At 43.3% G+C, this 26,312-nt stretch overlaps 1 long non-coding RNA gene across 3 annotated transcripts in view; it reads right to left on the minus strand.

Annotated features, from left to right (window-relative positions):
• LOC136298434 (uncharacterized) overlaps window positions 1-11,110 on the minus strand; it is a 48,270-nt gene extending 37,160 nt beyond the window's left edge. For all 3 annotated transcript variants that reach the window (XR_010723311.1, XR_010723310.1, XR_010723309.1), the window contains exon 1: window positions 11,053-11,110. This is a non-coding gene — a long non-coding RNA (uncharacterized lncRNA). The remainder of the gene's footprint in view (window positions 1-11,052) is intronic.
• Window positions 11,111-26,312: the final 15,202 nt, after the last annotated feature.

Raw genomic sequence — 26,312 nt, forward strand, 5'->3', positions numbered from 1 at the left:
GGTTTGAACTCTGCATCCATCACAGGAATGAGGCGTGCAGGGCAGGTGACAGGACACTCCGCAGGCCGAGGCTGAGGAAGGACAAGCAAACTCACACCTTCCTACTGCTGCTACTGACAATATCACTGTCAGAAACATGGTCGTCATTTGTCTGCTGCTTAATTAGTTTGACTCCCCATGTACAAGAAGAGTTGGTGCAATTTCTCTCCACTTGCAAGTTTTTAAAAGATTGAAAGAAATCGAGGAGGCTGCAGAGGGCCCCTTCTCCCAGGCATTGCTGAGCATGGGTGTGCAAGGTGAGCTTTACATCTGCTCAGCTCCAGTTCACACAGACAGACAGACTTCAATGTAACAAACTCCTGCAAGACCTCAGCTGTGGTTGCACCACCACCTTCTCCAAGTCCCTACACCCAGCCTTGGGAAGCAGCTCCTGTAGCTTGAGAGGCCCCAGCACTGCAGGCCTGGTGCTCACACACAGCCTAGGGAGCAGCTGATGAGTAAATTCCTAATGCCTAGCTTAGACAAAGGTCTAAGCATGCACACTTTGTATTCTGGAGTTTCTAAACAATGATTAAGAAGGCAATCCATTATAAGTTCCAGGATTGCAAAGCTTGATGGTGCATCCCGCCTCAGTCTGGTAAGCATCTGTACCCTGTCTATAGAAGAATTCTGCTACCAACTTAGGTCACAAAAAGAGCCTGTATTCCAATTTACCAGAAATGTGATCATAGGTAGAAACGTTGCCAAACCAAAAATCATAGAGGCATGAAAAAGTATTGAAAGCATTCTCTTAGCCCTTAGTCTGAGTGTTGGAGCCGAGCACCTTCTCCAGACAGGGAATTTATTTATCCTGCAGAGACTTCAGCATGAGCTACTTCAACTCAGATGAGCCAGCTCCAGCATACCTGCTCCCAGGAGTTGTTACTCATCTCTCCCTGGTATCTTCAAAATACACTTCAGACTTTTTTTGTCTGCCTCTCTGCACCCTTGTGCTACTCTTTGGCTCCTCACCATTTGACATCAAGCTCACTGTCAACTTGACAGCATCCCTGTTTCCAAGTATATCTGTCTCTGAACTTGCTAGAAGCTGTACAGCTTCCCATTTTCCTGAAAGTGGATTCACAAAAAAAAAAAAAAAAAAAAAAAAGGTCTGTGTGAAAGGCTGTTATACAAAACAGCACAGCACAAATGAAAGTTTTCATCCCTGGTTCCACAGATTAAATCAGTGCGAGACTGCTCAGGTATATTCCCTGTCTGTAAAACGAATGTAACATTTGCCAGTATCACAGGGAGGCTGATGAGAGGCTCATTAATGCTCCTGAAGCAATTAGAGTTTGGGTGAGAGACCAGGATGGGAAAACAAAGACACCTCTCACATTTCTGCTGTGCCTCAGTTGGAGCAGAGCAACACTCATGAGGGAGACAGACTTGAGCAGTGGGAGGGAAAAGGGAATGTGGTTTCAAAACAAACAAACCAAACACAAACAAAAAACCGGCACCAAACAAAACAGAAAGCAAGTTAGCTCTCTTGCTGTTAAAATGAACAAAAATCCCTTCATTTTAAAATTATATGTGCCTCAAATATCAGCCTTGGGATTATCACTTTGGGGGTGTCATTGTCTTCTTTTCCAAAATGTTCACAGAATTAACACAGTCTTTCACACTCAGTATGAGAGAAACACTGGGTTTTGAGGCAGAAGCATTTTGTCCAAGGCACTGCCAGGCAGGTGTCGGTCAGTTCGGTTCGAATCCACCCTTTGGTGGAATTTGGCACAGTCAGCCCCAGGTGTTGGAACCCCAGAAGCTGAGAATTTTAGGCTTTCTGTCCTAACAGGCACTGACCCTCAGAAAAACACTACATTTGACTTGAGGCCGTAGAACAAGCTTCCAAAATTGAGTGATTGCACTGGGATTATGGGGGTGTGGTTTGAATAGACATGTGTGATCTCACAGGGTGGAAAACTTAGGATTTAAGGTTTTAGTATATAGTAAGATGGAGGCTTTAGGGTGTTGGCTGAGTTGTTCTTCTTCATGGGTTTGGGTGGTGTATTGTAACTGGGTGAAAAGGTCTGCAATGCAGACCATGGGTGGTTGGTTATTGGGTTGAAAGTGAAAATAATATAGGTGTCATCTCGTAACTGGACAACTAGTGCTTAAAAGACCTTGGAAAGAGTTTGAGACAGAGCCATTTTCTACCTTGTTAGCTAGAACTCACAATTTATGGGACTGTGATATAGATAAGAATTAATAAACAACTGAGTCCAAACACAAAACTGCGTCTCCTGAGCATTTAATTCAGCCCCAACAGAGCAGAAGAAAAGAAGATAAAACCTCACACCCAGGATCCATCCCCACATGCCAGTGGCCCTTCCCCACCGGCCTCAGCAGACCCTGCTTGTACCACGGCAGATCCACTGCCACCTGCCTGGTTTGATCTCAAATACAGGGTGCACGCCTCTAATTGAAACTTTGTGCATGGAAAGTTTATTAAGTCAGACAGCGAGAGCAGGGAGCGGAGCAGCGGTGCAGGAATTGCCCTCGGGCTGATCCTGCCCAGCCCGACATTAGGTGCTGTTACACTTAATTGCTCCTGAAGACAACTCAGTGCTTGATCACACATTAAACCTTCCCTTTGACACAGGTCCTTTGTTGGAGGCAGATACTTCAAATAAACTTGCAGTAGCATCTTAAAACCAGGAGCTTTACCAGCAGAGGAAATTACCAATGCAACTCATAGGACTGAAAGATTAAAGCCAGGAGAATTCAAGCAGTCATTCATGCAACAACTATATTTTGTAATTTTTTCACCAAAGACTCAGACTTACAACTGACCAGGAGCATAAAGCTCAATAATGAAAATATCATCAAAACCTGAAAATTTTTCAGGGACTTTTAGTGGGTGTTCAAAGAGCTGTAATTACACAAACAGTAATTTAAAAGAATGATATGCTGGCCAAAAGAAAAATTCGTGTTTAAAAGATGAAAAAATATTAGAAAAAAATCCTGTTTAAAAGATGAAAAAAAAAATAGTCAAGTTTTAAAAACTGAGAACGGGGACTAATGGAATAAACAGAATACCAACAGACAATAAATAAGCAACCTATTATAAAGAAACAGCATCAAACCCCCTACAGGTAAGCATTCTTTCCCAGCCAAATACAAACAACAAAACTACTACTCTCTCTTTCAGTGGAGACACTGAAAAAGCAGGAGTGTTTCACAGATACTTGTTGAAACAAAAAACACTGATGTGTGTAAACATCCCCTCAATGCCACAGCTAGATCAAAGAGTTTAACAAAGCCTTGTGGCTCCTTGGTTTGATCAGATGACTTCTCATCAAGCAACTAAGTCATCTGCATTATCTTCGGCTGTCTGCCAAAGGTTAAAAAAATAATAAAAATAAAATTAAATCAACAGGTCAAGATAACAGAGACCAAAGAGTTTTAAAGGCATCAGTGCACTGGTAACTTTTTAATACATCATGGCAAACAACCTCATAAATGCCAAAAGTTGCAGGATTGCCAACATAATTTCCATTTGCGAAGAGTTAAGGATGACTCCAGAGCAACGTGGACCAGGCTAGTCTAGCCTTAATAACTGACAAAATAATAAAAGATTTATTCATGGGCTATCAATAAAGAATTGCAGACTGGAACTACAATTGTGATGTTTCATGGAAAATTGGTTTAAACAAACCACTCTTTTCTTTTTTTGGCCAGATTACAAGACTGATTGATAGAAGCAGCTGTGATAATAAAGTGGACTTGGACTTCTCCAAGACTTCTGACTCAGCTGTACCTAAATTCTTCTTTAAAGCCCCATATTCTACTCACCAAAGGAATTAAATAAATGGTTTAGAGACTGACCTCAAACTGTAGCTGTTAAAGGAGAGTTACCAGGGAGTACAGCAAGGAGCAGTCTCAATCCAACCCTGTTCAGAATCCTAAAAAAGTTCAAGCTAGTAATGAAACTCATGGTCAACAAAGTTACCAGATGACAAAGACTGGAGCAGGGGAAAATTGTGCCTTTTGTAGGCTGATATCAATAGTTACCAGCCAGTTATTAAAACGAAGTATGAGTTATTGAGTGCAAAACACTTCTAAAGAATATTATTCCTCATACAGCCACACCTCCCACATGGCTGTTCAGCCTGCACCCAGATCTTCCTGCAATTAAACCTTCTGTCTCTCATGTTTGGGCCATGAGGCTCCAGCCAGGCCAGGACTGTTGGCACTTTCCAGCAACACTCCCAGTAAACAAGGGCAAAATGAGTTCACACCTGACAGAAGAATCCCAGCAGACCTCCTTAAGGGATGAAGAATCCTGATTAATGCATTCACTGCTTGCCTATTGAATGTGCTCTCATACAATCCTGTGTCCCCTCCCACAGTCTATGAACAGTATTGTTAATTAGCAAGATGGAAGTAATGCCAAATAAGATCTACTGACAGTCCCTGAAATGTTAATATTTCGTTCAAACCTACATCTCAAGCTGAATGAACTGTCAGCAAGGTTGAAAGCAGCACATTCAGTAATAGATGTAAAGCTGGATGTAAACAAGTGACTTATGACTGAAACATGGGTAATTAGATTCTGCTTCAAGTTCTCATTTTAGCTTTTTGCACAACACTTTTCCTGTGCAACCAAAGCAGGCCAAATGTCCCAAGTCTCCACAGGAGGCAGGTTCCAGTCTGGTTTTATGTCCTGCCAGGCCCTTCATTTAAACATTCTCTGATCCAATGCAGACAGGAATTAAATACAGCTGCTCTTCTGGTGAGTCTTGGACTCATAAATGAATGTTTAAGTGGAGGACCATATTTAAGACATACCAGGTTAGGTGTCCCCATGGCTTTGTGCAGCAGCACACAGACACCAGCCCCTGGCAACAAGACAACCAGCTCAGACAGGAGTGTGCTGACTCTGCTTTTAGACTGCTCCTCCTCCTCCTCAAAAAGGGTCTGACATACTATAGTAAACCGTAACCTAGATGCAAAAGACCAACTTTTTATTCCAATGCACGGAGCACAAGACCAGCAATCTACTTTCCTTGGCCTATTAAAGAACACAGCTTAGACATTGTGCCGCTGGAGATTTTTGTGATCATTTCAGAATATAACCTAGTATTTCCAAACTTCTCACTTCAATGTTTCCCTCTAGAAAGTAAGAGTAATTGCTTTCTTTTTACACCAATCTCATTGCTACTGTTGCTACAACACTTGAAGGACATAAAATCGCCCAGCGACACTGCTGTTCTAGACACAAGTGACTAAACTTCCCTGGATTTTATTGTAAGTCAGAAGCACTACTGCTCTGCCAACTTCCCCGGCTATATTCAGTCACACCTCTTCCCATCATCACTGTAAACAGGGTTTGGGCTCACATTCCTGCAGGAGAACAAATCAATGGTGTGAAAATGGCGGGGACTGCAGGACTCACACTAGGAGCTGACCCTATCCCAGTAAAAACAAGGGGATTCTCTCTCCTTGCCTGACTGGTGCCAAAGGCCTTCGACCAGCCACCCAGACAGCTTCCTCCTCCTCAAAGTCAAGTCCTTTCCGGCATCAGCCTCACCTTCAGAGGCTGTCACAACTGGAAGTGGCTTTGAGGGCACTGAAAGGAAACCATGGGGTGGTGCAGAGCTGGGACCAGCTGACGTGCTGGGCTTGAGATTCACATCGGGGTGGGAATGCTCTGCTTTGGGAAGAGCTTCCAGGGTCCAGCTGAGCTCCTGCCAGAGGCTGAGAGGAGTTGTCAACAGAAGTGCCTTGCAGATACAGGTCTAAAGGTGATATCCATCCAAAAGAGCTCGTTTTAACACTTCAGACCTGCATGGGCTGATGTACTTTGGATGAGTGCTGATGAATAAGAAGCAGGTAAGTTCATCTGTTTGCTGCACATGGAATGCATTTCTACTTTGTATTGAGTGATTATTAGAAATAGATAAAATCTGCTGAGGAGGGCCCTCTCTGACAGCATCCTGCCTTTCCTCCTAACACCTGTGTGCTGACAGCTTTTATAGCTGATCCTGAACTCAACACCTGATAAGGTAACACCTGCTGGAACACACTGCCCCATCCTTTTTGAGCAACCCATTTAATGCACTAACACACTGCAACAAGTTCCACCAGCAATTTTACTAAAGTTTCCTGGGTTATGGGAAAGGTTATTTGGTTGGGTTTTGTGGGGTCTTTTTTTTGTACTATTGCAAAGGCAAAACTGCAAAAGTCAGTGTGCTGTTCCACAGCTCCTCTAGCAAAGCTTTATATCGAACCACCTAAGTCAAACATAGCCCACCTTCCAAAACATGCTCACCTTTGACTGATGCAGCTTGGGGTTTCCTTGTGCCTACACTGCTCTGAAGGAGAGGGCAGGTAGGTCAGAGGACTTCAAGGAGAAGGAAGTGCTGAAACCGTCACTAAGGTCCCCATAAATATTCCCCACGGACCTCATTACACATTTGAGCAAACATTACCTTCACTCACACAGCTAAATTTCCTGTTTGCTTGGCTGATCAATTCCTCATCAAATTTTAATGTGGGGTTCAGGCCGTCTGTGGCGTTTTAATTAGCCCTAAGATTGCACAGCGTTGGAGGCAAAGCTGAGAACCATGGAAGTCGCCTCTGCCTAGACAGAAAGGTGGAAGGGGGTTGGGGAAGAGCTGCAAATGAAGAGGCCGAGAACTAATTAGCTCTTGTTACTAGGTTAAGCCTGCTCTCTAGTGGTCACATCACACAGCAGTACAGCATGGGAAAAGCCTCTGGAAAACAGAATCTTAAACCGTGGCTAGATCCCTCTCCATTAAATATGAGGAGGGGGAAATGCACTGTATATCCTGCTTACCCCTGTATCTGCAACTTCCAGCATTCCTTTCCCTGTAACCAGCCCTGGTTTTTTCCCCTCACTCCAGAAATGTGAATTTTTTATTGGTGGTCTGTTTTGTCAGGAGAAAAGAGAGCAATGAACTGCAGCTATTTAGCCAAACACACTGTGCTCCAATCCCACAAACAGCTTTGAATGATGAAGAACACACAATCTATACACCCCTGTCCACAACCAGCAATCAGAAATGGACACCAACGGTTCATGGCATTGGCCAGGAGTATTTTGACCTGCAGTTGGCTGCTGCAAGCCTGAAGTTCTCTGCATTTTGCTGTCATTGTATGCAAAACATCTCATTTAGCTGAGTTTAACCTGCATCCTTTGGCAGTGAGGGCAGTCCCATCACTTTGACATGCAATACAAGCGGGATAAAGAAACCAGCTATCCAGCATAATTCCTCCCGCCCTTAATGTAAACAAGATAAATCAAATCAACACTGAAATGTAAGTCTTAGGTCACTGGTCTTTCCATCAGGCAGCACTGCTGTGTTCCACAACCTCCTGAGAAGAGCTTGTACCTTTTTCCCAAAAAGTACCAGCACATTGCACCTGGGATAGGCAAGGGCAGAGCAGTTTTCCTCAGACAACAATCACTATTCTATCAGCAGATGCTGCTGCATGGCAGTACCCTGCTTCATTCCAAACCCAGGCACAGCCAGTCTCAGGTTAGTGGAGCTTGATGTGAACTGAATTACACAGTCAAACTTCTCCAAAATCCCTCCGATTTTCATCCAGGCTGGAAAAGTGTAACTTATGTAAGAATCTGTATAGACTTTTTGAAAACGAAAAAACCAAAATAAATGGCAAGAAAAAAATCGCTGAAAAAGAACTGAAAATGAAACCAATTTCTTATTTCCTTGCAGCTTGGGAACAGTTATTTTAAGTATTAGTCTGCACACTGCAACAGCAACGGATGTATTGAAAACAGCTGCTCATTTCAGACAAACAGTAAACTAAATCCAGTTCTGATTTGCTTGAAATGATAAGTTCTTTGAGACCCTATGAATAATATCAGCATCTGCAAATGCACCTATTTACCACAGAGACACTGTAGCACATAAAGCTACTGGTGCTGCAAGGAAAAAACAGTCCCTATCATTTACAGAACAGATACCAGACTAACCCAGCAAGTGCACATTTTCAGGCTCAAAGTATGGATTTTAGTTGCATATATCCATTAATAAATGGCAAGATGTTCAGCTTCAGTCTGACAGGGAGAAGATTTGCACTATTACAAGGAAAAGAGCAGAATAAATACTTAACCTGAGTCTAACCTCCCTGCTTGAAACCTAGATGCACTTAATTTAGCAAGTACAAATTAATTAGTATTATTAAAATAGCACTTAGCACCAGGAACAGGCAGACTGCTAGTATTTAAAAAACACATTAGCTGGTCACTGTAATCTCTGTGTCTAACAAGGCCTGGACCAGGTAACGTTCTTTTTGCCTACACCAGGAGCTACATGCTAAAAATTTACAAGTAAAACACCTCTTTTTCCATGTAGTACTGGGCTCTAAGCACCAGAAGATCTTGATCCCATACTTTAGTATAAAACCTCCTCAGTTCGGAAAAAAAAATAAAAATAAGTACAGGGCAAATGAGAAAGGACAAATATCACTTTATGTATAGTTAGAAAAAGATTGAGGAAGAAACATTCCTAGCCAGAATTTATATACAAGACAAATAAGGGGGGTTTTATGAGCAAATGCAGCAGGGAAAGGTTTTCTGATCCATTTCTAAGTCTTTGTAAAATTTCCAAAACCTTTATTGCTACAGATTATGTCAAGCAGCGGCACTTTTGCTTTGCTTCTCTCTTCCAGATTTCACAGATAATTTTCATCTGTATTTGTTTGGATTTTCCTTGAAAATAAAGAGCAACTATCCCCAGGCTTTAGTCATCTTCTTTATAAATAAAAGAACCCACATGTAAGTCAATACAACTGTGTTAGCTCCCACAGTAAGGTGAATTCCAGCAAGTCCAAAAACTTTTATTCTCATGTCAACGAGTCTCTCATCTCAAAGCATTCTACAAGCCAGCCCTTATCTCAGAAAATTTCCAAACCTGCATGTTGCAGGCAAAGGCATTTCTCCCCCACAGCCCTCAGAGAGCAGGATCTGGCCTTCTATTTGCTGCTTTGTTCCCACCCCAAATGCCACCACAGCTGCTGTACATCAGCACTCATTTAAGACAATAATGTTCAAATACAGACTCCCACCAGCACCAGAGAGGCAGGTTTGGAGGGTTTTAGTGGGCGGATAAGGAAAACCACCCTGTTTCTTTCAAATAATCCCATGGGCTGCTGATGGCTTCAGTCCTGTGCTGTTTGCCAGCTATGGGATCAGAAGTGATGAGCCACAGTTGTCAGAATTTCCAATAGTGATAAATGCACTACAACCAGCTTTAGCTCTAGCTGCCACCCTGCTCTGTGCAAACACTTATCACTGAGCCATAGCCCCTTCCTCCAGCCCAGAGCTCGGGTGCTGACAGAAAACCAAGGTTTCTCTAGCCCCACAAACCCAGAGCCACCATCAGGCTAAAGGAGGTGTCATTTACTGCAGGCAGCTTTCATTTCCAAAGGGTTTCCACTGTCAAGAGTTCTCCCCAAATCAATGTTATCAATCCCACTCGTAATTTTACAAACTTCAAAGGGTTAAGACAGCAAGCACATTTATTGACTGGTGCTTCTTGGTAGGTTCAGTAAAGCATGACTGATTAGAGCCCCCAGTTCTAAAGAGCCCAGCTTTGTGAGGCCGGAATAAATGGGAGTCTGTCAATAACTCAGATCCAGGCATATTGACATAGTTTACAGCCTCAATAGGCAATTAACACTTTACAGTGGATATTACCCAGTGGCCTCCCCATGTTTTACTGCACATTTTCTGCCGTCAGCTGCAATATTGAAGGTTTGGAATAAAAATGATATTGGACAGGCAGCACCTTTGTTCAGCTGCGCAAAAAAAAAAAATTAACATCTGGGAGAGATCACAGTTTCATTCCTCTTTATTCATTCTCTCACACCCCTTGTTTCACTTTCTCTGTCATTTACAGTTCCTAGCCTACACTGGTGAACTTAAGGAACTCTCTTAACTAAGTAATTAAATCTGTTACATGACAAAACTCTCTAGGGAAACCCCAAAAGAGCAACAACCCCAGCCTTTTCTCCTACCATGGGAGATGCTGAGCAAGTTCATGAACAAACACCTCTTTGGCAGACAAATTACACTGACAAACAAGTGAAATAATCCAGGAGCATTTAAAGCAGAAACAGCTAAAAAAAGATTTCAGAGTCATCTCTTGTAGCCAGGTCCAAGACTATATCCCACTGTGTGACCAAGACAGAACTGCAATACAGCTCCTGCACGTGCACAGGGAAAAAAGAGGAAACACATCCACAGCAACGTGTATTCTTGCTTGGATTCCACTCTGTTTAGCCCTGGTGAAGCACACTGGCTTAGCACTTTGACACCACTGCCACAGCCCTTTAGCTCCATTCTCCTGCACCAGCAGCACCACAGCGCTGTTCAGGCTGGCAGAGAGCTCCAAGGGCACCAAGTCACCTGCTGACCCAGCACTGCCAAGGCCACTGCTAACCCTAAGCACCACATCCATTTTTAAATCCCTTCAGAGAGGGTGACTCCACCATGGCCCTGAGCAGCCTGTGCCAAAACCTGACCACCCTTTTAACGAAGGAATTTTTCCTAATATCCACTCTAAACCAGCCCTGGTGCAACTCGAGGCTGTTCCCTGGGATAAGAGCCTGACCTTTAGCAGCTGCACCCTCCTGCCAGGGAGCTACAGAGAGCAAGAGAGTCCTCTCAGCTCTCCTCTCCTCCAGGCTGAGCCCCCACCAGACTTGTGCTCCAGACCTCCCCCAGCTCCACTGTCCATCTCTGGACATGCTCCAGTAGCTCAATATTTTCCTTGTCAATCCAAAATCAAACCCAGCACTTGAGGCATGGCCTCACCAGTGCCCAGCACAGGGGGACAGTCACTGCCCTGCCACACTATTGCTGATATAAAGACCTGAAACACCAGCAGAAATCCCAGCCCAAGGTGGCACCAAGACTCACCCCTGGGCTGGGCAGAGCAGCACAACCCAAACAGTTCCAGTACCTCTGTACTGATAACCAACCCTAAAGAACAGTTTATGAGGTATAAACCTGTTACTTACCCCAGAACAAAACATTTTAAGAAGAAACCCCAACAGTCCAGGACAACCTCCACACAACCAGAAGAGGGGCTGGGGAAGGAAATAGGGACTTCACAAATTGGATTCAGCTGCTGCTCATTCTCTCATTCTACAGGGCAAGGGCAGAGCAGCCCCTCAGGAGCAGGATCCACACCTGACCCGAACGAGGTGATTAGCAGAAGGGACAAGAACAGCGTGGCTCTGAGGGGTTTGGAACAGCAACACCTGCCGCTGGTTTTGCTGCTCGGCCACAGCATCAAGATGAGGGTGTGATGCTGCCCAACCCGAACTCTTTAAGCATGAACCCAGCCCTGCTGTCTCCTATCCCGGCTGGCCTGGGCAGCCAAAGCATGATGTGCCTCCATCCAGGAGCACAACTCCACAGTGGAGTGGCAGAATTCTGCAGGGCTCACCCCTGGGGTGAGGATGGGCGAGTTTGTTCTTCAAGGCTACACAAAGTTACAAGCTCTGAATGACAGAGAAAATGCCTCGTCCTTGATTTGTACAAAGGCTCAAGTGAAATTACACAAAGATGTAACACCAGCCACAGAATTCCCACAGGAACCATTTCCAGCAGGAAAAGGAAATCATTTTCTCTATCTATGTCTTGCAGAGGATTCTCTCTCTTGCCTTTTTCTTTTAAGGGAGGAAAACTGTAGATCACAGATTACATGGCTGTGAGGGGTGATAGGGAATTGATCTTCATTTATCCCATGTCCAGTAGCAAAAGACACCAGTGGAATTTTCCAAGAACAAGCAAGAAACAAGCTTAATCCCCAATGGCAAAATTTTCATTTTTCTGAAAATTATGGAAGATTTATAAACTATTTTATAAGTCATGTATTTTGATCCTCACTTTTCTGAGTAGTGAAATGCTACCTCAGTTATAACCTGTTTCAGATGGGAAGAATTTATCAAATAATTGAAATTGATATAGTGTATTTACATGAATCAGATAGATTGGCAGATGGATTTGCCATCAACAGCTTATTTTGCCTTCAGCAATTACTTTTAGAGTGGATAATTTAGAATTATAACCTGTTTAATGGAAACCTCAGACAAGGATAATTAAAGACTTAAGTGGCCAGGTTTGAGAGAAGGAGCAATACAATTTTTCAAGGATCTCTGGAGTACCATGGAGCCCTTAGCTCCTTATCAAAGGTTTTCCTACATGCTCAGCATCCATCAGTGACACTGAAACAGCTTTGCCCAGCTAAGCTGGATGAGCTGGGTCCTGAGCCGGAGCCAAGGCCAGCACTAAGCTGCAGCCAGGCTGCACCAGTGTCATGTGTGTCCCAGCCACAAAGCCCAGCTCCATGCAAGAAAGTAGATAAAAGAATTAGGAACAAGATTCAGAGATGACAACTGGATGTCTGTAATTGCTGGATGTCCCCTTTGAATTTCTCTTGAGGGGCTGAAAAAGAAATACTGTAGTAGCTTTCTTCCCTCCCCCTGTCCCTCCATGTGTATGGATTGGAGTTGTTTAGAGAGACAGTCTAAGAAATACATATTAACATGGGATCCTCCATGCTGAGAGAAGTCAGTGGGAGCTGTTTCCTCCAGAAAAAAAAATTAAATTTTAAGTCACCTTCCCAAAGGAGGAAAAGATAAATAAGATAAAAAGATAAAGAGATAAGCAAACATTCAAGTCCCAAAGATGAAACCAGCCATTTCTCTCAGTCATTTCTACAATACAACAGAAAAAGCACCCTTGGCAGACTGTTGGGAGAGATCTAGCTTCAGCTTGCTACAGGAAACAAAGTACAACCTATTCCAGAGCTGCTACTTGAAGAAAACCACCACTTCAAACCCTTTGTCTTTAATGGCTTTCAAAAATGAAATACATACACAGGAACAATGCGAGCCATATGCAAATCACATTCTTTCTCCCAAACAGGCACAATCCTGGAAGTCTCCTGGACTTGAAAGAGGCAAAGGGTTTGTCAGGGTTTGTCAAGAAAACACTGTCCAGCCTAAGTATGGGCAGGCAGTTCTGGCCTGAAAGAATCATGGTAGTTATTACATCTACCAAAAGGAAAAAGAAAAAAAAAAAAATCCAAACACTAACAAAACGAATCCCCCAAAGCTGCTGTGAGTTTGCACTGATGTTATTTCTTCTGTGGCCTGTGTTAGTGGAAGCAGGTGATGTCCCCACCCTGCTTGGCACCCTGTCCCCAGCCCAGTCTGGCAGCCTGAGCGTGACCCTTGTGTGGTGCTCTGCCAGGCAAGGACATCTGGCTGCTCCTCTGATCTGAAGTCCTGTGGTTTCCTTTGTGATGTGGCAAAGCACATGGCCCCCAGTACATCTGTATAATTAATGTGAGGGGAAAATATGAGCAACAACAGAAAAAGAAAACATAAAAAAAGAGCCCTCAAAGAACAGAAGCTGTTCAGGGTCAGCAGAAGGTCTGATAAAATAAAGATGTAGTACAGAGTCACAGGATGGGTTTGCCTCCATGCATTGGGGTATTTAGGGGATGAGGAGAGCTCTAATATCACCCTGTGCCACTGAACAAGTTCTCCATTTCTTGAAACATCTGTTTCACCAGTTTCTCATATTCTGCAAGCCCTGCAGGACAGGGACCCTCCTTGTATTTACAGGTAAAGTCAACTGGACCCAATAGCAATATAGAAACAAGAATAAAAAAGTCATCAAGTCATCTGCCTATTGCAGCCAGCAGGAGTTAGCACACTACAAAGTTTTTTTAGCACTGTTTATTGTGTTTTGCCATACTGGGTTTTTTTGGGGACATTTTACTGAGGTAAGTGGCAGAGTGAGCTTATGGGGACAAGTGTCCTGTAAAGGACACCAAAAGGTTCAGCAGCAGCAAGGGCTGTGGCTCTTGAAGAGCAGAGCTGGCAAGCTGAGCCCCTTGTCCTGTGAACCACAAAAAGCCAGCCTGCGGTGATAGTGAGCAAAGAGCAGCCACGCTGGGTGAGGACCAGAGGCAGTGGTGACATCAGGGGACAGGGACCCCAAAGCCAGCAGGTCACTTCAGAGCCAAGTTCCTCTCAGATCTTGGTTCTTTGCAATTGTGCTGTTGGAAAACGAAATTAAAAAATAAAAAGGAAAAATGAAAATAAGCTTTCTTCTCTTAAAGGAGAAAGGGAAATCCTGAAATTCAAAGGAAACTCCTCATGTGATTTATAATATTTATAAAAGCCTGTTATCAGGGAAGTGTTATATTAATTTCTTCCCTCTATACACACCGAAGGTCATAAGTAGGGGATGAATTTCCACATTTTATACTATAAACACTGTACTGTTCAAACCTCTCTTATGACACCTTCCCTTGTGGGGATTTCATTTGTATCTGTTAAACTCTGAGTGTCATTCAGTTGCATTAATGGATACTTAACGTGGTACCAAGTATTTTTTGGTAAGCCTTTACTTCAGAGTTCCCATTATGATGAATTCATTTTCCTCTGAAAGCAATAGCCCCACTTGTAATGTATTTTTCTGGTATTAACATGCCTCTGCAAGCATGTCCATAGGTGCTCAAGTGCAATTTATCATTAATTAAATGAGAGTTAATGGACACTAAAAGTGCCACTTATTTTCTGAGTGATCCATTAACACACACAGAACAAGAAGACAAAAGCTGGCCAGCAGACTCCTTTGGTAGGATAACTGAGAGGTCTGCTCTGCACATGTCAGATTTGTTTTGATACCAGAGGTGGCCTTTAGAGCACTGAGTGGGTGCACATCTCAGGTGTCTGAGTGCAAGCAGCTGATGTGAAAAAGGGGAGGAGAGACTGAAAGTTTGTACTGAACACACAGGAGAAAGGAGGCAAGAGCAGGAAATGATCGCCTGAATCCAGACAGACAGAGACGGTGTGGCCACTGTTAAGTGAGCAGTTCTGAGTGCTGGGTAACTTCTGGCAAACACCAGAATTTATTGGTGACTGCTTACAAAAAGATCTTAGATCAGTTAAACCGGTTTTTACTGCAAGTCCTACTATCACTGCTCAGATACAGTAATAATCACACTAGGCCTATGTTTTACTGTCATCTTTCATAAATTATAAATATCTCAGTATTAAATCAAGATACTTCTAAAATGGTCAATAAAAACAGTAATTTCAGTTAGCTGAGGAGGAAGAAAGGATTTTTTTTTCCTAGTGTTCAAACTGACCTGAAAGCAAAGAATGCTAAGCCTTGTGAATCATTTTATCAAGAAATAAATCACTGAAGCAAACTTGATCATGGGGCACAAGCTTCCTCACTTTATATCCCATATTTCTTCAGAAGGTGAAACACAAGAAACCCAAACACCTGAGTTCTGCAGCAGGCAGCTCCAGGTGCTGCAGCACTCCTGCAGTGACAGTTCAAACTGAGGATTGTCCCAGCAAGGACCAGATGCCAAAAATTCATGGAAAACACTGCCAAGCCTCTTATCAAAATCACTGCAATTTTTTTTTCCCCCTTAAATTAGATCCCACCATTTCCCACCTCCAACCCCCCAAACTGCAGTTCATCTTGTTGAATATTCTAAAATTCAAGTTAGCAATGCATCCTCCAAGTTCTCAGTCCTGCATCAGCTTACAATCGTCAACACTCAGCAGAGTCACAGAAATGCAGCACTAGGACAGGTTAAAGTAACACCAGAGCCTATTTTATCAAATTTTCCTTGAGAGCAGAGATGCTTTGACTTTATTATTTGACAGTATTATTCCATTTGGATGTGAAGGACAAGCAGACTAACGTCATTTCCAAGAAGGGGGTAAGGCCCCGTAACTTACCTAGAAATATATAACATATAACATATAATAAATATATAATATATAAATATTCTTTGTGCATATATTTTAGATTGATTGATTTTAATCTAGCATTTATATATATTTTTTATATACAAGGGCAAGAGGATCACCAAGGAGTACCACATCCAGCCAGGAGGAGCAGAGAGAAGAGGGGATGTGGGTTGCATCAGGTCACAGGGAGCAGATGGAAGGGAGATGCAGAGACAGCAGAGATCTCTGTGTAACAGAGCAAGGCAGTGCTACGTGGGCCACACATTTTGCTGCCTGTTTAATCCTTCCCACAGTTGTGGCCAGGCTCCTAAATTCCTTACTCCAGCTCTGTTCCTCTCTTGGATGAAGGTAAATGTACAGCTCAACAGAGCATGCTAAAACAACTTCATAAACAACCTGAAAAGCAAATAACTGAAAGCATTTTACTTTTAAAAATCTACTTTCATCAGTTTAAAGCAATTAGTTCAGGGAGATGATGATAAAGCAGTGGAGGTTGCTCCAAGTGACAGCAACAAAACTCCTGACACAGATATGGTACAGATTGCAGGAATAAACACTTCCCATGTTCAGAAATCACATTGTCATCGATGTTTGCAGGCCCTGAAATTAGCTGAAGTAATCAGGAGCTGTTGGCAGCAGGCAGTTTCTTGGATTGCTTTTGTTTTTCACTGCAAGACTCTCCTTTTGTAGCTTAAACCCCTTCACACCTGTAACAGCTTTCAGCTGAGTTTCCCTCTGTTGTGGCCAAGGAACAGCCTCCCAAAACTGATATAAAAACCCAGGTCCCTGGGTCTTCTGCAGCCTTCCCAGCCTCAGAAACACAGCCCAGGGGCCATGAGCTCTGCCCAGGTTGGCTTTGTCCAAGGCAGAACAGGTCTTCCCTTTTTATATTACTGTCAGAAATATGCAGTTTTTAAAACAATAATTAAACACTTAAATTGTCAGGGATTTCCTCCAAAACGTGTCTTGCTGTCTTCCATTTTCTCAGCTGTTGTTGTGGCATGGGTAGATCAGAAATTATGCATGTCACCTGTACCTGCAGAGGGCTCAGTGACAGCTCTGAAAACTCCTAATTGGTTGTGTAATGCCAGAACAAGCAAACACTTCTGCAAAGGTCCCAGAGATATTCACTCTTTGGGGTCACCTCATCTATTCCCGACAGCCGTGGTATCGGGCACCAAACTCCCCGTTATCCCTTTATCTCAAAAAGTAGCATTTGGAGGAATTTTCCCTGCACTGCTCAGTCCTGTGTGATTTGTCAAAAGGAAGAGAGCTGTTTCCAGCAGTTTGTTCCCATGCAGACACAGCAGAGGACCCATACTCCAGGAGAGCCTCTCCATGCAGGACAGGAGGATGGGACAGGGACCCTGCTGGGGGCAGGCTGCCTCTCCATGTGTGTCCACAGCCCCTGGAGAGCCCCTCAAAGCCAGCACATGACTTCTGCAGAAGGCAGCACAGGATGAGGCTCCTCTGCGTCGTTGTGAAGGTCAGGGGTGTCCTGATGGACAGGAATTTTCCTCCCTCCCTGGCCACGCACCTGGTTGTCTCCATTTGCCAATTATCAAATGAAGCAAAGCAATAAATCATCACCTCAGAGGCAAGTGCCCTGCAACCACAGCATCCCAATTCCATGGCACATTCCACAGTGAAATCACTGCCTGCTCACACAAGGGCACATTTTGTTCCCTTTCCTTCTATTTCCCACCACTTTTAATGGGTCCCCTTTTCTCCAGTACCCACAGATGACATCTTTGAGGCAGTTATTAGGTTGGTTTACCTTTTTTTGTTTGTTTGGCCTTTTTTTTTTTTTCCTTTGCACTCCTAAAAACCTTTGAGGAAGTAGAGGAAGTACCTAACCAGGATTTTTATATTAACTCCCACATGCCAATCCCAAATCTCTCTTCTTCCTGCACAGAAGTGAACAATAGAAAAGAGTTCAGCAAGGCAGACAAGTTAGTGGATAAAACCCTCAGAGAGATGGAGCCCCAGCACCAGGGCTGTTAAGTTGCGTGACAAAAGTATTGAAACTGGTTTAATCTGCAAGATCTTCACCTTCTGCCCAGAGATCACACCTCAGTTCACTGGCCCTGGCTGTAGTCAGTGATGTCAGATACAGGGAGTAAGCTCTTCAGCCGGGAAAAACAGCCAGAATCACCTCAAACAGGGTTTAGAGGTTTCAGTCCTAGGTTTTCCTACTATGTTTGTAGAGAGAAAACCCGCGGAGTAAAACTTCTAAACCCTGACACTTATCTGAGCTCAAATTCTGAATAGCCAGGATAAAGTTGTTTTTTATTATATTTTTGCATTTCAGAAGAGAGAATAAAAAAGGCATTTTTGGCTAGTCAATAGAAGAGGTGGAGAAAGTCAGTATGAATATGCAAATATGCACAGATCATGGCAGACAAAGTCTACAAATGAAAGATCAAACTCATGTTTCTCAGCTTGAATTTGCCTTTGCATATTGACCTTATTGAGGTACAGTGAATTGCTTTCAACCTTGCCTTAGCAGCTTAGAAAGGTGAATGAGCTTACTTTTCCTGCGGAAATGAACAGAGAAAAAAAGTTCAACAAACACCAAGATTCGCTTTGTCTTAATGTTACTGCAAGGCAAAAGAGAAAAACACAGGTTGTGGATATTGGGATCAGAGCCACTGAGTGAACTTGCAGCTGCAAATATGAAAGAAAATTGGAACATGCAAGAGAACTGAGTTCATCAAGTCATTTCTAACAGCACAGGCAGAGCAAGGGAGAGTCCTTACAAAGAGAGGGTAATACAACAGAAATCTTATTGCCAAGGGCCATAATTACATCCAAGCAGTTTAATCGTGCACCAAGCCTTAATTCAGCCTCCAGGTTTGGTCTTTTGTCTCTGCCCACAGACTTTGTGTGCACTGTTGGCACATGTGGAGATGCCTCATGTCCTTCTTTTAAAGGTAACAGAAAATATAGTGGAGCCTCCTGTTCTATATCTTTCTCTCTTTTTGATGCAGAAGGAAGACCTGACTTTAAATTTGTCCCTTTTTTCTTCCTTTCCATAATGTTTGTTTGTGGTTCAGTTATTGTGATATTCTCCCTATGGATAGTGATGCTTGGGGAATCTGGTAATACTTAACAAAAATAAAAAAATAAAAGGATCCTGTCTGCCAAGCAGAAAGTAATTAAGGGACCTGGAACACAGAGGGCAATAAAGTTATTGAAAGAACAGTATTCATTAAGCAAGATAAAGCACAGCAGGGCATGCAGAGCTGGCCCCGTCCCTGTGCCCTACACAACACCAGGTATCCAAGGGCTGAGCTGCACTTTGGAGACTGTGAGGCAGCAAGCCAGGAGCCAGAGGAACAAAGCACTAATGAGAGGAAAGCCCAAACTACAACCTCTCACTTCTCTTCTAAGTCAGCCCTTGTTTAAATTAAAGTCCAGCAGCTGGCTGAACAAATAATTCCCAACACCGTTTTTAGCCTAAACTTGCTCCTTAATGTTATTCTAGCCCCGTGTTCTGCTGTATGAATTCTAGATTGGCTGAAGAATGCCCTCAGTAGAATTTATTGCTCTGGGTTAGGGATCTGTTAACTCTGCCTGACTGAAACAGCATTGCCTCTGCTTCTGAACAGGTACCTGTACAAAACTGGGCAACAAAACAGAAATAAACCCAACTCCAACCTCTCTGTTTACAAGTTCAGTTTCTTCAAGCATGCACAAGGAAATCCTTTTGTCTTCAGGCAAGTTGCAGTAACACAAACTCCCCAGCAACTCCAGGAAACTTTCACCCTGTAACGTGACAGCTCTAATTCTGGGGAATGCCAGATGCCACCCCAGGGGCTGCCGCATTTCACTGCTAATTGAAAAGATCCCAGGTCCATGGTAGAGACCTTCAGAGTCATCTGATTGTATCCAAAACTTTCTCTTAAGTGACAATAGTTGTCACTGCAGTTTAGTTTTCCTGTGTTGCCACAGCACAGGAAGTTGTTATTATTCCCACTTCCCAGAGACAGAGAAAATTATCCCATTCAAAGTCACACAGAAAGCATGTGGCAGGAATGGGAGGTGGAGCCAAATCTCCCAGCCCTTGTCATACCCTAATTCCTGAACTCCTTCATCATGACCTAAGAAATTTGGGGATTTTTTTTTCCTTTGTTTCTTTTTCTTCCTGTCCTCAGAATGTATTTACGTTTTATTTTAAACCTTTTCCGTTCAGCCCTTAAGGCTAGAAACATGATTTGAACCACAAACACACGACTCCAGGAGTTACCACTCTCAGAGTATTTCTCTTAATTCTTGCCAAGTGGTTGCAATGCCACATTTGTATTCCATAGTCTAAAATGCTTACAAAACAGGTAATATGCACATAACCAAAACCCTAGATGAAATTAAAAGTATTTACACATTTGAGAAGTCCCACCAGTGCCAGTTCAAAATTGCATGTGCAAAGGACATGTGATAATGTCAGTGTTTAATTATAGCCCACAATAACCTCCTCTAGTTTGCTGGTTTCAAATGCTTTCCCAGGAGCTGCTGGGAACATGTGAACAGATGATGATGATTTTGCTGACAATTAACTACACATTATCAAGGTTTCTTTTAGCTAAGCCCAAAAAGTGTAGCTGGACACTGATCCTGATGCCTTGGGAAGGCTGACTGGAAACAGAGACTGGACAGAGCTGGAGAATAAAGCAGAAATTTATTGAAAGGTCTCCAGGGTACACCTTGGGCAGGACAAGAGCCTGGCCAGGGCTATACCCAAGGTGGACCCAAAACGGTCACAAAATAGACAAATGGTCACGAGGTCTCACACTTTTATAAGTTTTGGTCTATTTGCATATTGGGGTTTAATTGTCCAATTACAGCTTCAGGTTGTGAGGTCCCATCCTGCTTGTTTCTCTCTTCAGCCACCCTTGTTTGTGCTGTTGGGCCTGAAAGCTGTCCTTGGTCTTCAGCAGGAAAAGGATTTGTTTTGTCTCCCTGCTCTGTGCAGAGCTGAGTGACACAGAATGTGAGGCTCAGAACTGAATTCCTGGCCATGCTGCCTTGGATCAGGCCTCAGAGTGTCTCACCTGAGTCAGAAAACATCCTTTTTCCACACGAAAATCAAGCATTTCCCATTTAAATGACCACTGCCACAACTTCTGTATCTTACTAAATGGATGGAAGATGGAAATTTTAGGAGAGTGTCTGAGTATATAAATAAAGCAGGAGTTTATCATAATTTATTTATAAAAACTATTTCTAATCTAATTCTTTGGATATTATCGAGGGGCAAGAGAGACGAGACAAAAAAAATGGTTGTTAATCAGGAATTGCCACATGGAGTGGTTTTGATTAATATGCAAAACATAGATTATAAATAGATTTATAAATAAATTATCAACTACGGCTGCTGCTTTATTTATCTATGGACTTGCAGAAAATTTGAAGGCTGAATTCTGATTAAATGAGAATCACCACTAATGGTGGACCGGCTGGCTCAAAGGGACTGGTAAAGGAAAGTGAGAATATATTTGCATAGCACCTTTGGTTCAGAAGAACTCCCAAGTGCTTTGCAGAATTAATAATATATTTTAGGGGTCACTTCATCCATTACTGAAATGCAGCCTCTGAGGAGGAGGGAAGATAACTTTTTGCATCTATTTCACCTTTCCTTGAAGATTTATAAGCACTTTGCACACTAATTAAGCTTCCTATTGTATTTATGCAATCCACTCCTCCTGCCAGTTACTAAACCAGTAAAACCTAAAGTACCAGGAATAAAACCAAGAAAAATTCATCAACCTGATATAACTTCATTTCACTTCCTGATCATCAGGCTGAGGTCAGCTCCTACCTCAAAAAGATGAACTCAGCAGAACGGCAGTGCAGATCTCAAATCACAGTGTAAAAAAACTTAGGAGTTAGACCCATTGTGTCCAGTATCACAACACACACTTCTCCTCTAAGAGCACCATAGCATCCCATCATATGGAAAACCTCAGCCCTGAGGTTTGCAGCTCTGCCTGAGAGCCTGCACTTCTTTTCACTGCTCTGAACTGCTGTGGAGTCACACACATCTCTTAGAGACTGAACTTCAACACGACACTTTAGGCAAAACCTAAAGACCTGAGAGTTTGCAGATGCAACACTCAGCCCATTCCCATCTGTACCAAACCATTCACCTGGGTCTGACTCCCCCAAATCCATCCAACAGCAGGGCCCAGGGGAGAAATTCACCCCCTGAAAGTGCCGGTGAGAGCATTCAGCCTCTTCCATTTACCTTGCCTTTTAAAAATAACAAAGGCAAAGCATTTCTTTTCATATGGCACTGCTGTCCTGCCAAGACAGTTTTCACAGCTGAACACTTCCCAAGGTGCCAGTTCTGCAATTCAGGGCCTGGATGTGATCCCCTGAGCATGATGGATGGCTTTAAAATAAAGGCACGGCGAGAAGTACCAGCTGTCCAGGTGCACATTGGATCAGCTTGGCTGAACCACCCCTCCTCCTCCTCCTCCTTCTTTGCCTCCCTCTGAGGAAGGAGTAGGAGCTCATCCTGTACAGGAGGAAGGCTCTGATGTCAGGAGAGACACAAGAGCCCAGCAGATAGGAGCAGAGACATGGCCAAACCAAAGTCACATCTCATCCAAATGTGAGTCTGCTTTTACTATGTCCGAAGTAACCTGCTGTTATATGTTATAAAGTTTGTGTGACTCCTTTTAACTTCCCCTTATCGGGCCACCTCATTTCTGATTTCTTCACCCCAATACCCACTAGCTAAGAGGCAAAAAAGGGCAAAATTAACTTTTTTTTCTTCAAATAAACCAAGTTCAGGCTCCAATGACACCCCACTCTCTACACACACTTCTTCCCTGTGTTCACTCCAGGTTTCCAGATAACCCCGAAAAGGGATTTCTAAACCTCTCTGTTAATTAACAGTTTCTTTTTGGAGCTCAGACTATGAAAATCATCTTTAAACACCCTTTGCAACCAGCAGGACCATCTTGAACAATGGGCATCTGTGTGGCACTTGCTATTTGAGGACACCTGGGGTGAAATTCAGCCACACCACAAAGAAGGGCACCAATGTGGCTCCTTGTTCAGCGTGCAGATGCAGCCTTACCATCCCTGAAAGGAGAAGATTAGTTTCTCCAAAGGTTTTCTTCCCTTTGGGCTTTAGGAGACAGCACAGACCATGTCCCAGGCATTCTGGGGCAGCTGATTCTCTCAGTGACAGAACAAACTCCATTTAGTAGAAACCATACACCGGTACAGCCCTATTTCCTCTCTCCACCCAGCAGATTAGCAGTGTGGACAGTCTATTGACTAAACAGGGCAGATTTTACCACAGCAGTAATAGTCTGTCCAGAGAGAACATTACCCCTCACTGCCCAATCAGAAAAACGTTGAATGCACGGAAATGCCTTTTGAATAAACACTTGATAACCTTCAATAAAACTGTAAGAGTTACTGCAGATTTACTACCCAGGAAAGGAAAGCTCTTCAAGGCACAGCCAAGAGCTTATTGCTCCTTATTTAATGCTGATAAATGCAAGAGCTCCACAATCCCCCAGCAACCTGGGTTAAAGCAGCTTAGAAGGAAAATAAAATAGGTGCCCACAGAGGGATGGGGGGAACCACAAGTTGGCCACAGTGGCTCTGAATTGCTGTGCTTGCTCCGGGTTCTCTGGGGTTTGCTGAGGGCTGTGTCACCCTTTGGTGAGGGAGCAGCAGCACAAAGGTCCCTGCTCTGCTGTGGGGACAGGAATTGCCCAGACCCTGCAGCTGCAGGGGTGACCTGGGCTGGGATTGCTGCCCTTTGGCTTCGGAACCTCGCCTGTTCTTCCACAGGGAGCACAGCTGTGAGGCACATCTGCATGGTGAGAACACCTCTCGTCCTGCTGCCTCTTGGAGGAAAGGAGCACCCTAAAGTGCACCGGGTGTCAACCTGGCCACCTCTGCTGTGAGGATGCTTAAATTGCATTCGGGTTTTCTGACAACCTGTGATTGGCAAGGAGGAAGGAACGGGTTGGCTCTATTTACACTAATCCAGGTTTCCCAGCCCAGCTGCCCAGCCACCTCGGGCAGCAGCCCTTCCTGCAGGAGCACAATGGGGATGTTCACAGCCCCAGGGAGGATTCCACAATTGAACATTGACATAAAGGTCCTGCCCTCGCTGATGAGCATTGATGTGTTGTTTTCTGTGTTCACAGTTCTTGGTGATGGGGAAGCATTTACAGGGTAAATTTGTTTTCCTCCTTAAGAAGTCTAGCGGGGAACAGCCCGGTGCTTAAAAAATAAACACCCAACAAAAATCCTCACTAATTCCCTTATCATCTGTATTCACTTGAACAGGTTTCCTTCCCAGTAGCCCTGTAGCCAGTGCCTTACATCCTGGGGAACAGCCAGGGTGCTGGAGATCACAAACCCTGCGAGCAGAGCAGCCCTGCCACCATCCATGGCAGAAAACCAATTCTGCTGCTTCCACTTCTCTTCCCAGAAAAGATGAGGGAACAGCCCCAGCAAGGGCAGTCTCAAAGGCCCAGACCCTTGTGGATCCCTGTTTCACCACCCTCTCCAGCCGAGGCAGCTCTTCCCCTGGCACAGCCAGCACTGGCTGATGTTTGTTCTGTTTTAGCAGCTGCTGCTGTATTCGGGGAGCTGCAAACTGTACTTTGGAGACCTTTCCTGCACTCACTGTTCACGTACAGCCAGCATTCTTCGGGGTAATGGAGGAGGGCAATCAAAGGAAATTTCACTCCAGGCTCCCACTATTATTTCCTATCCAAAAAATAGTATTAAATGTGATCTGCCATTGTAGTAATTAAAGAGATAATGTGCTTTTTTACGTATTACTGAATCCCTCACACAAGTAAGTGGAGGTACTTTCCTGCTGCTGTTCCAAGGGTTTTCTGGATGCAGAAACGTGAAAGTATCTCTGAAAGACAAAGAGGTTAAGCCATTTAAAATATCACTACACTGTTCCCCTAGCACTAAAGGTGCATTATCACTCAAATGAGGGTGAACAACACCTTCAAATCTTTTGTAATTTATGTCTTAATCCCTGTGCGTGGCAGAGATGGAGCCCTGAGGGTTTTCCAAGTGGGTAAACTGAGGAAATCTGAGGGAAAGAAAAGGGGTTTTGTCGGGATACTACAGCGGGTTGGTGACATCTGGCACAGAGCATCTTCCCTGAAGGTGGATTCAGATTCAGAAGCTCATGCCCAGGAAGTTGCCAAATGTTGGTCTGTAAAGAAGAGAACAGAATCATTTAAGGAATGAAAAGTAACATCCACTTGGTAGTGAGGATGCTGATGCTGGATTGTCCGACTTCCCTGGTGATTTTTCTCTCCTCCTAAAACAATGAAATAAGCCTTGCTTATCTCTTACATAAACATTAGATGTTTGCTGGTCAGCATTGGAGTTAATAAATCTCCACCCCTTTTGCAATGCACATTTTGGAAAACATTCCCAAGACACAGGTCCAAGTTTGTGTAAAACTGAGAATACACCCGTGGAGCCACTGGCACATTCCAAGCAGGCTGCTGCAGTTGTTCACACTAATTCAGGAAGAACGGAGGATATAAATTAGGTACCGAGCTGGCGTGGAATCAGTCTGTGCATGTTATTACAACAACAGGAACATCCTTGCACTCCATCTCCTGAATCAGTAAATAAAACCCACTCGCCCTCTGATATCAGATATGTTGTCTTGGATTGCAAAAAGTTACTATGGAGACATAAAACTGAAAGAAAAGCAAAGGTTTTCATTCATAAAAACCCTTCTGATTCTGACATTTAAACTGGAATTTGTTAATAAGGAAGAATAAAAGCTCTGAAAGACACAACTCCCCTATTTTCATAAGCAAAAAATCCAAACTTAAAATTCTCCCTGTGCAATGCCTTCAATTAATAATGTAAAGTATCTGCCACCAATTATAAATCCTTTTTATGAATGCTGAAAGTGGTTTCTCTCATTTCATCAGATGCCATGAATTGAAGGCTGTAACTGCATCCTGCCTATTGCTTCCCCCCCCCCAGAATCATATTCAAATCTTTCAATGTTTCTTTAATGAACCATTTCTCTTAATGGCAAATGAGGTTTCAAAATGTAGAGGAAATTTTGAAAAGATATTGGTGAAACAACAAATTGGAAAATAAAGGGAGGGAGAAAATTGAAGTACTATCTGCACCATACTATATAAATAGTAGGGGAAAATATTGGGCACATGAAGAGACAAAGTTTTAAGTAAATGCTTACAGTAGAGAATTCTGCTCTTTTACAGAATTCTCCCTAGAAAAGCAGGAGGAAAATTATTAATGGATGTCCAGCACAATCTGACTTATAAAAACACAAACATTTTTTATTGCATACTAAAAAGAATTCTAATTTGCAATGTTGTAAATCCAAAATTTGTCAGGATCTGCCTTTTTCAATTATTTCTGCAGCAAAGTTTGTTTCAATTTGACTGAAGCAGCAAAAGTTGCAGCAGGCACTGCAACACTCAGTCATTTTGTCATTTCTT

This window comes from Chamaea fasciata, unplaced genomic scaffold, assembly GCF_029207755.1.
Source record: "Chamaea fasciata isolate MVZ Bird 193981 ecotype frontalis unplaced genomic scaffold, bChaFas1.0.hap1 SCAF_17, whole genome shotgun sequence".
NCBI classification, from domain to species: domain Eukaryota; kingdom Metazoa; phylum Chordata; class Aves; order Passeriformes; family Sylviidae; genus Chamaea; species Chamaea fasciata.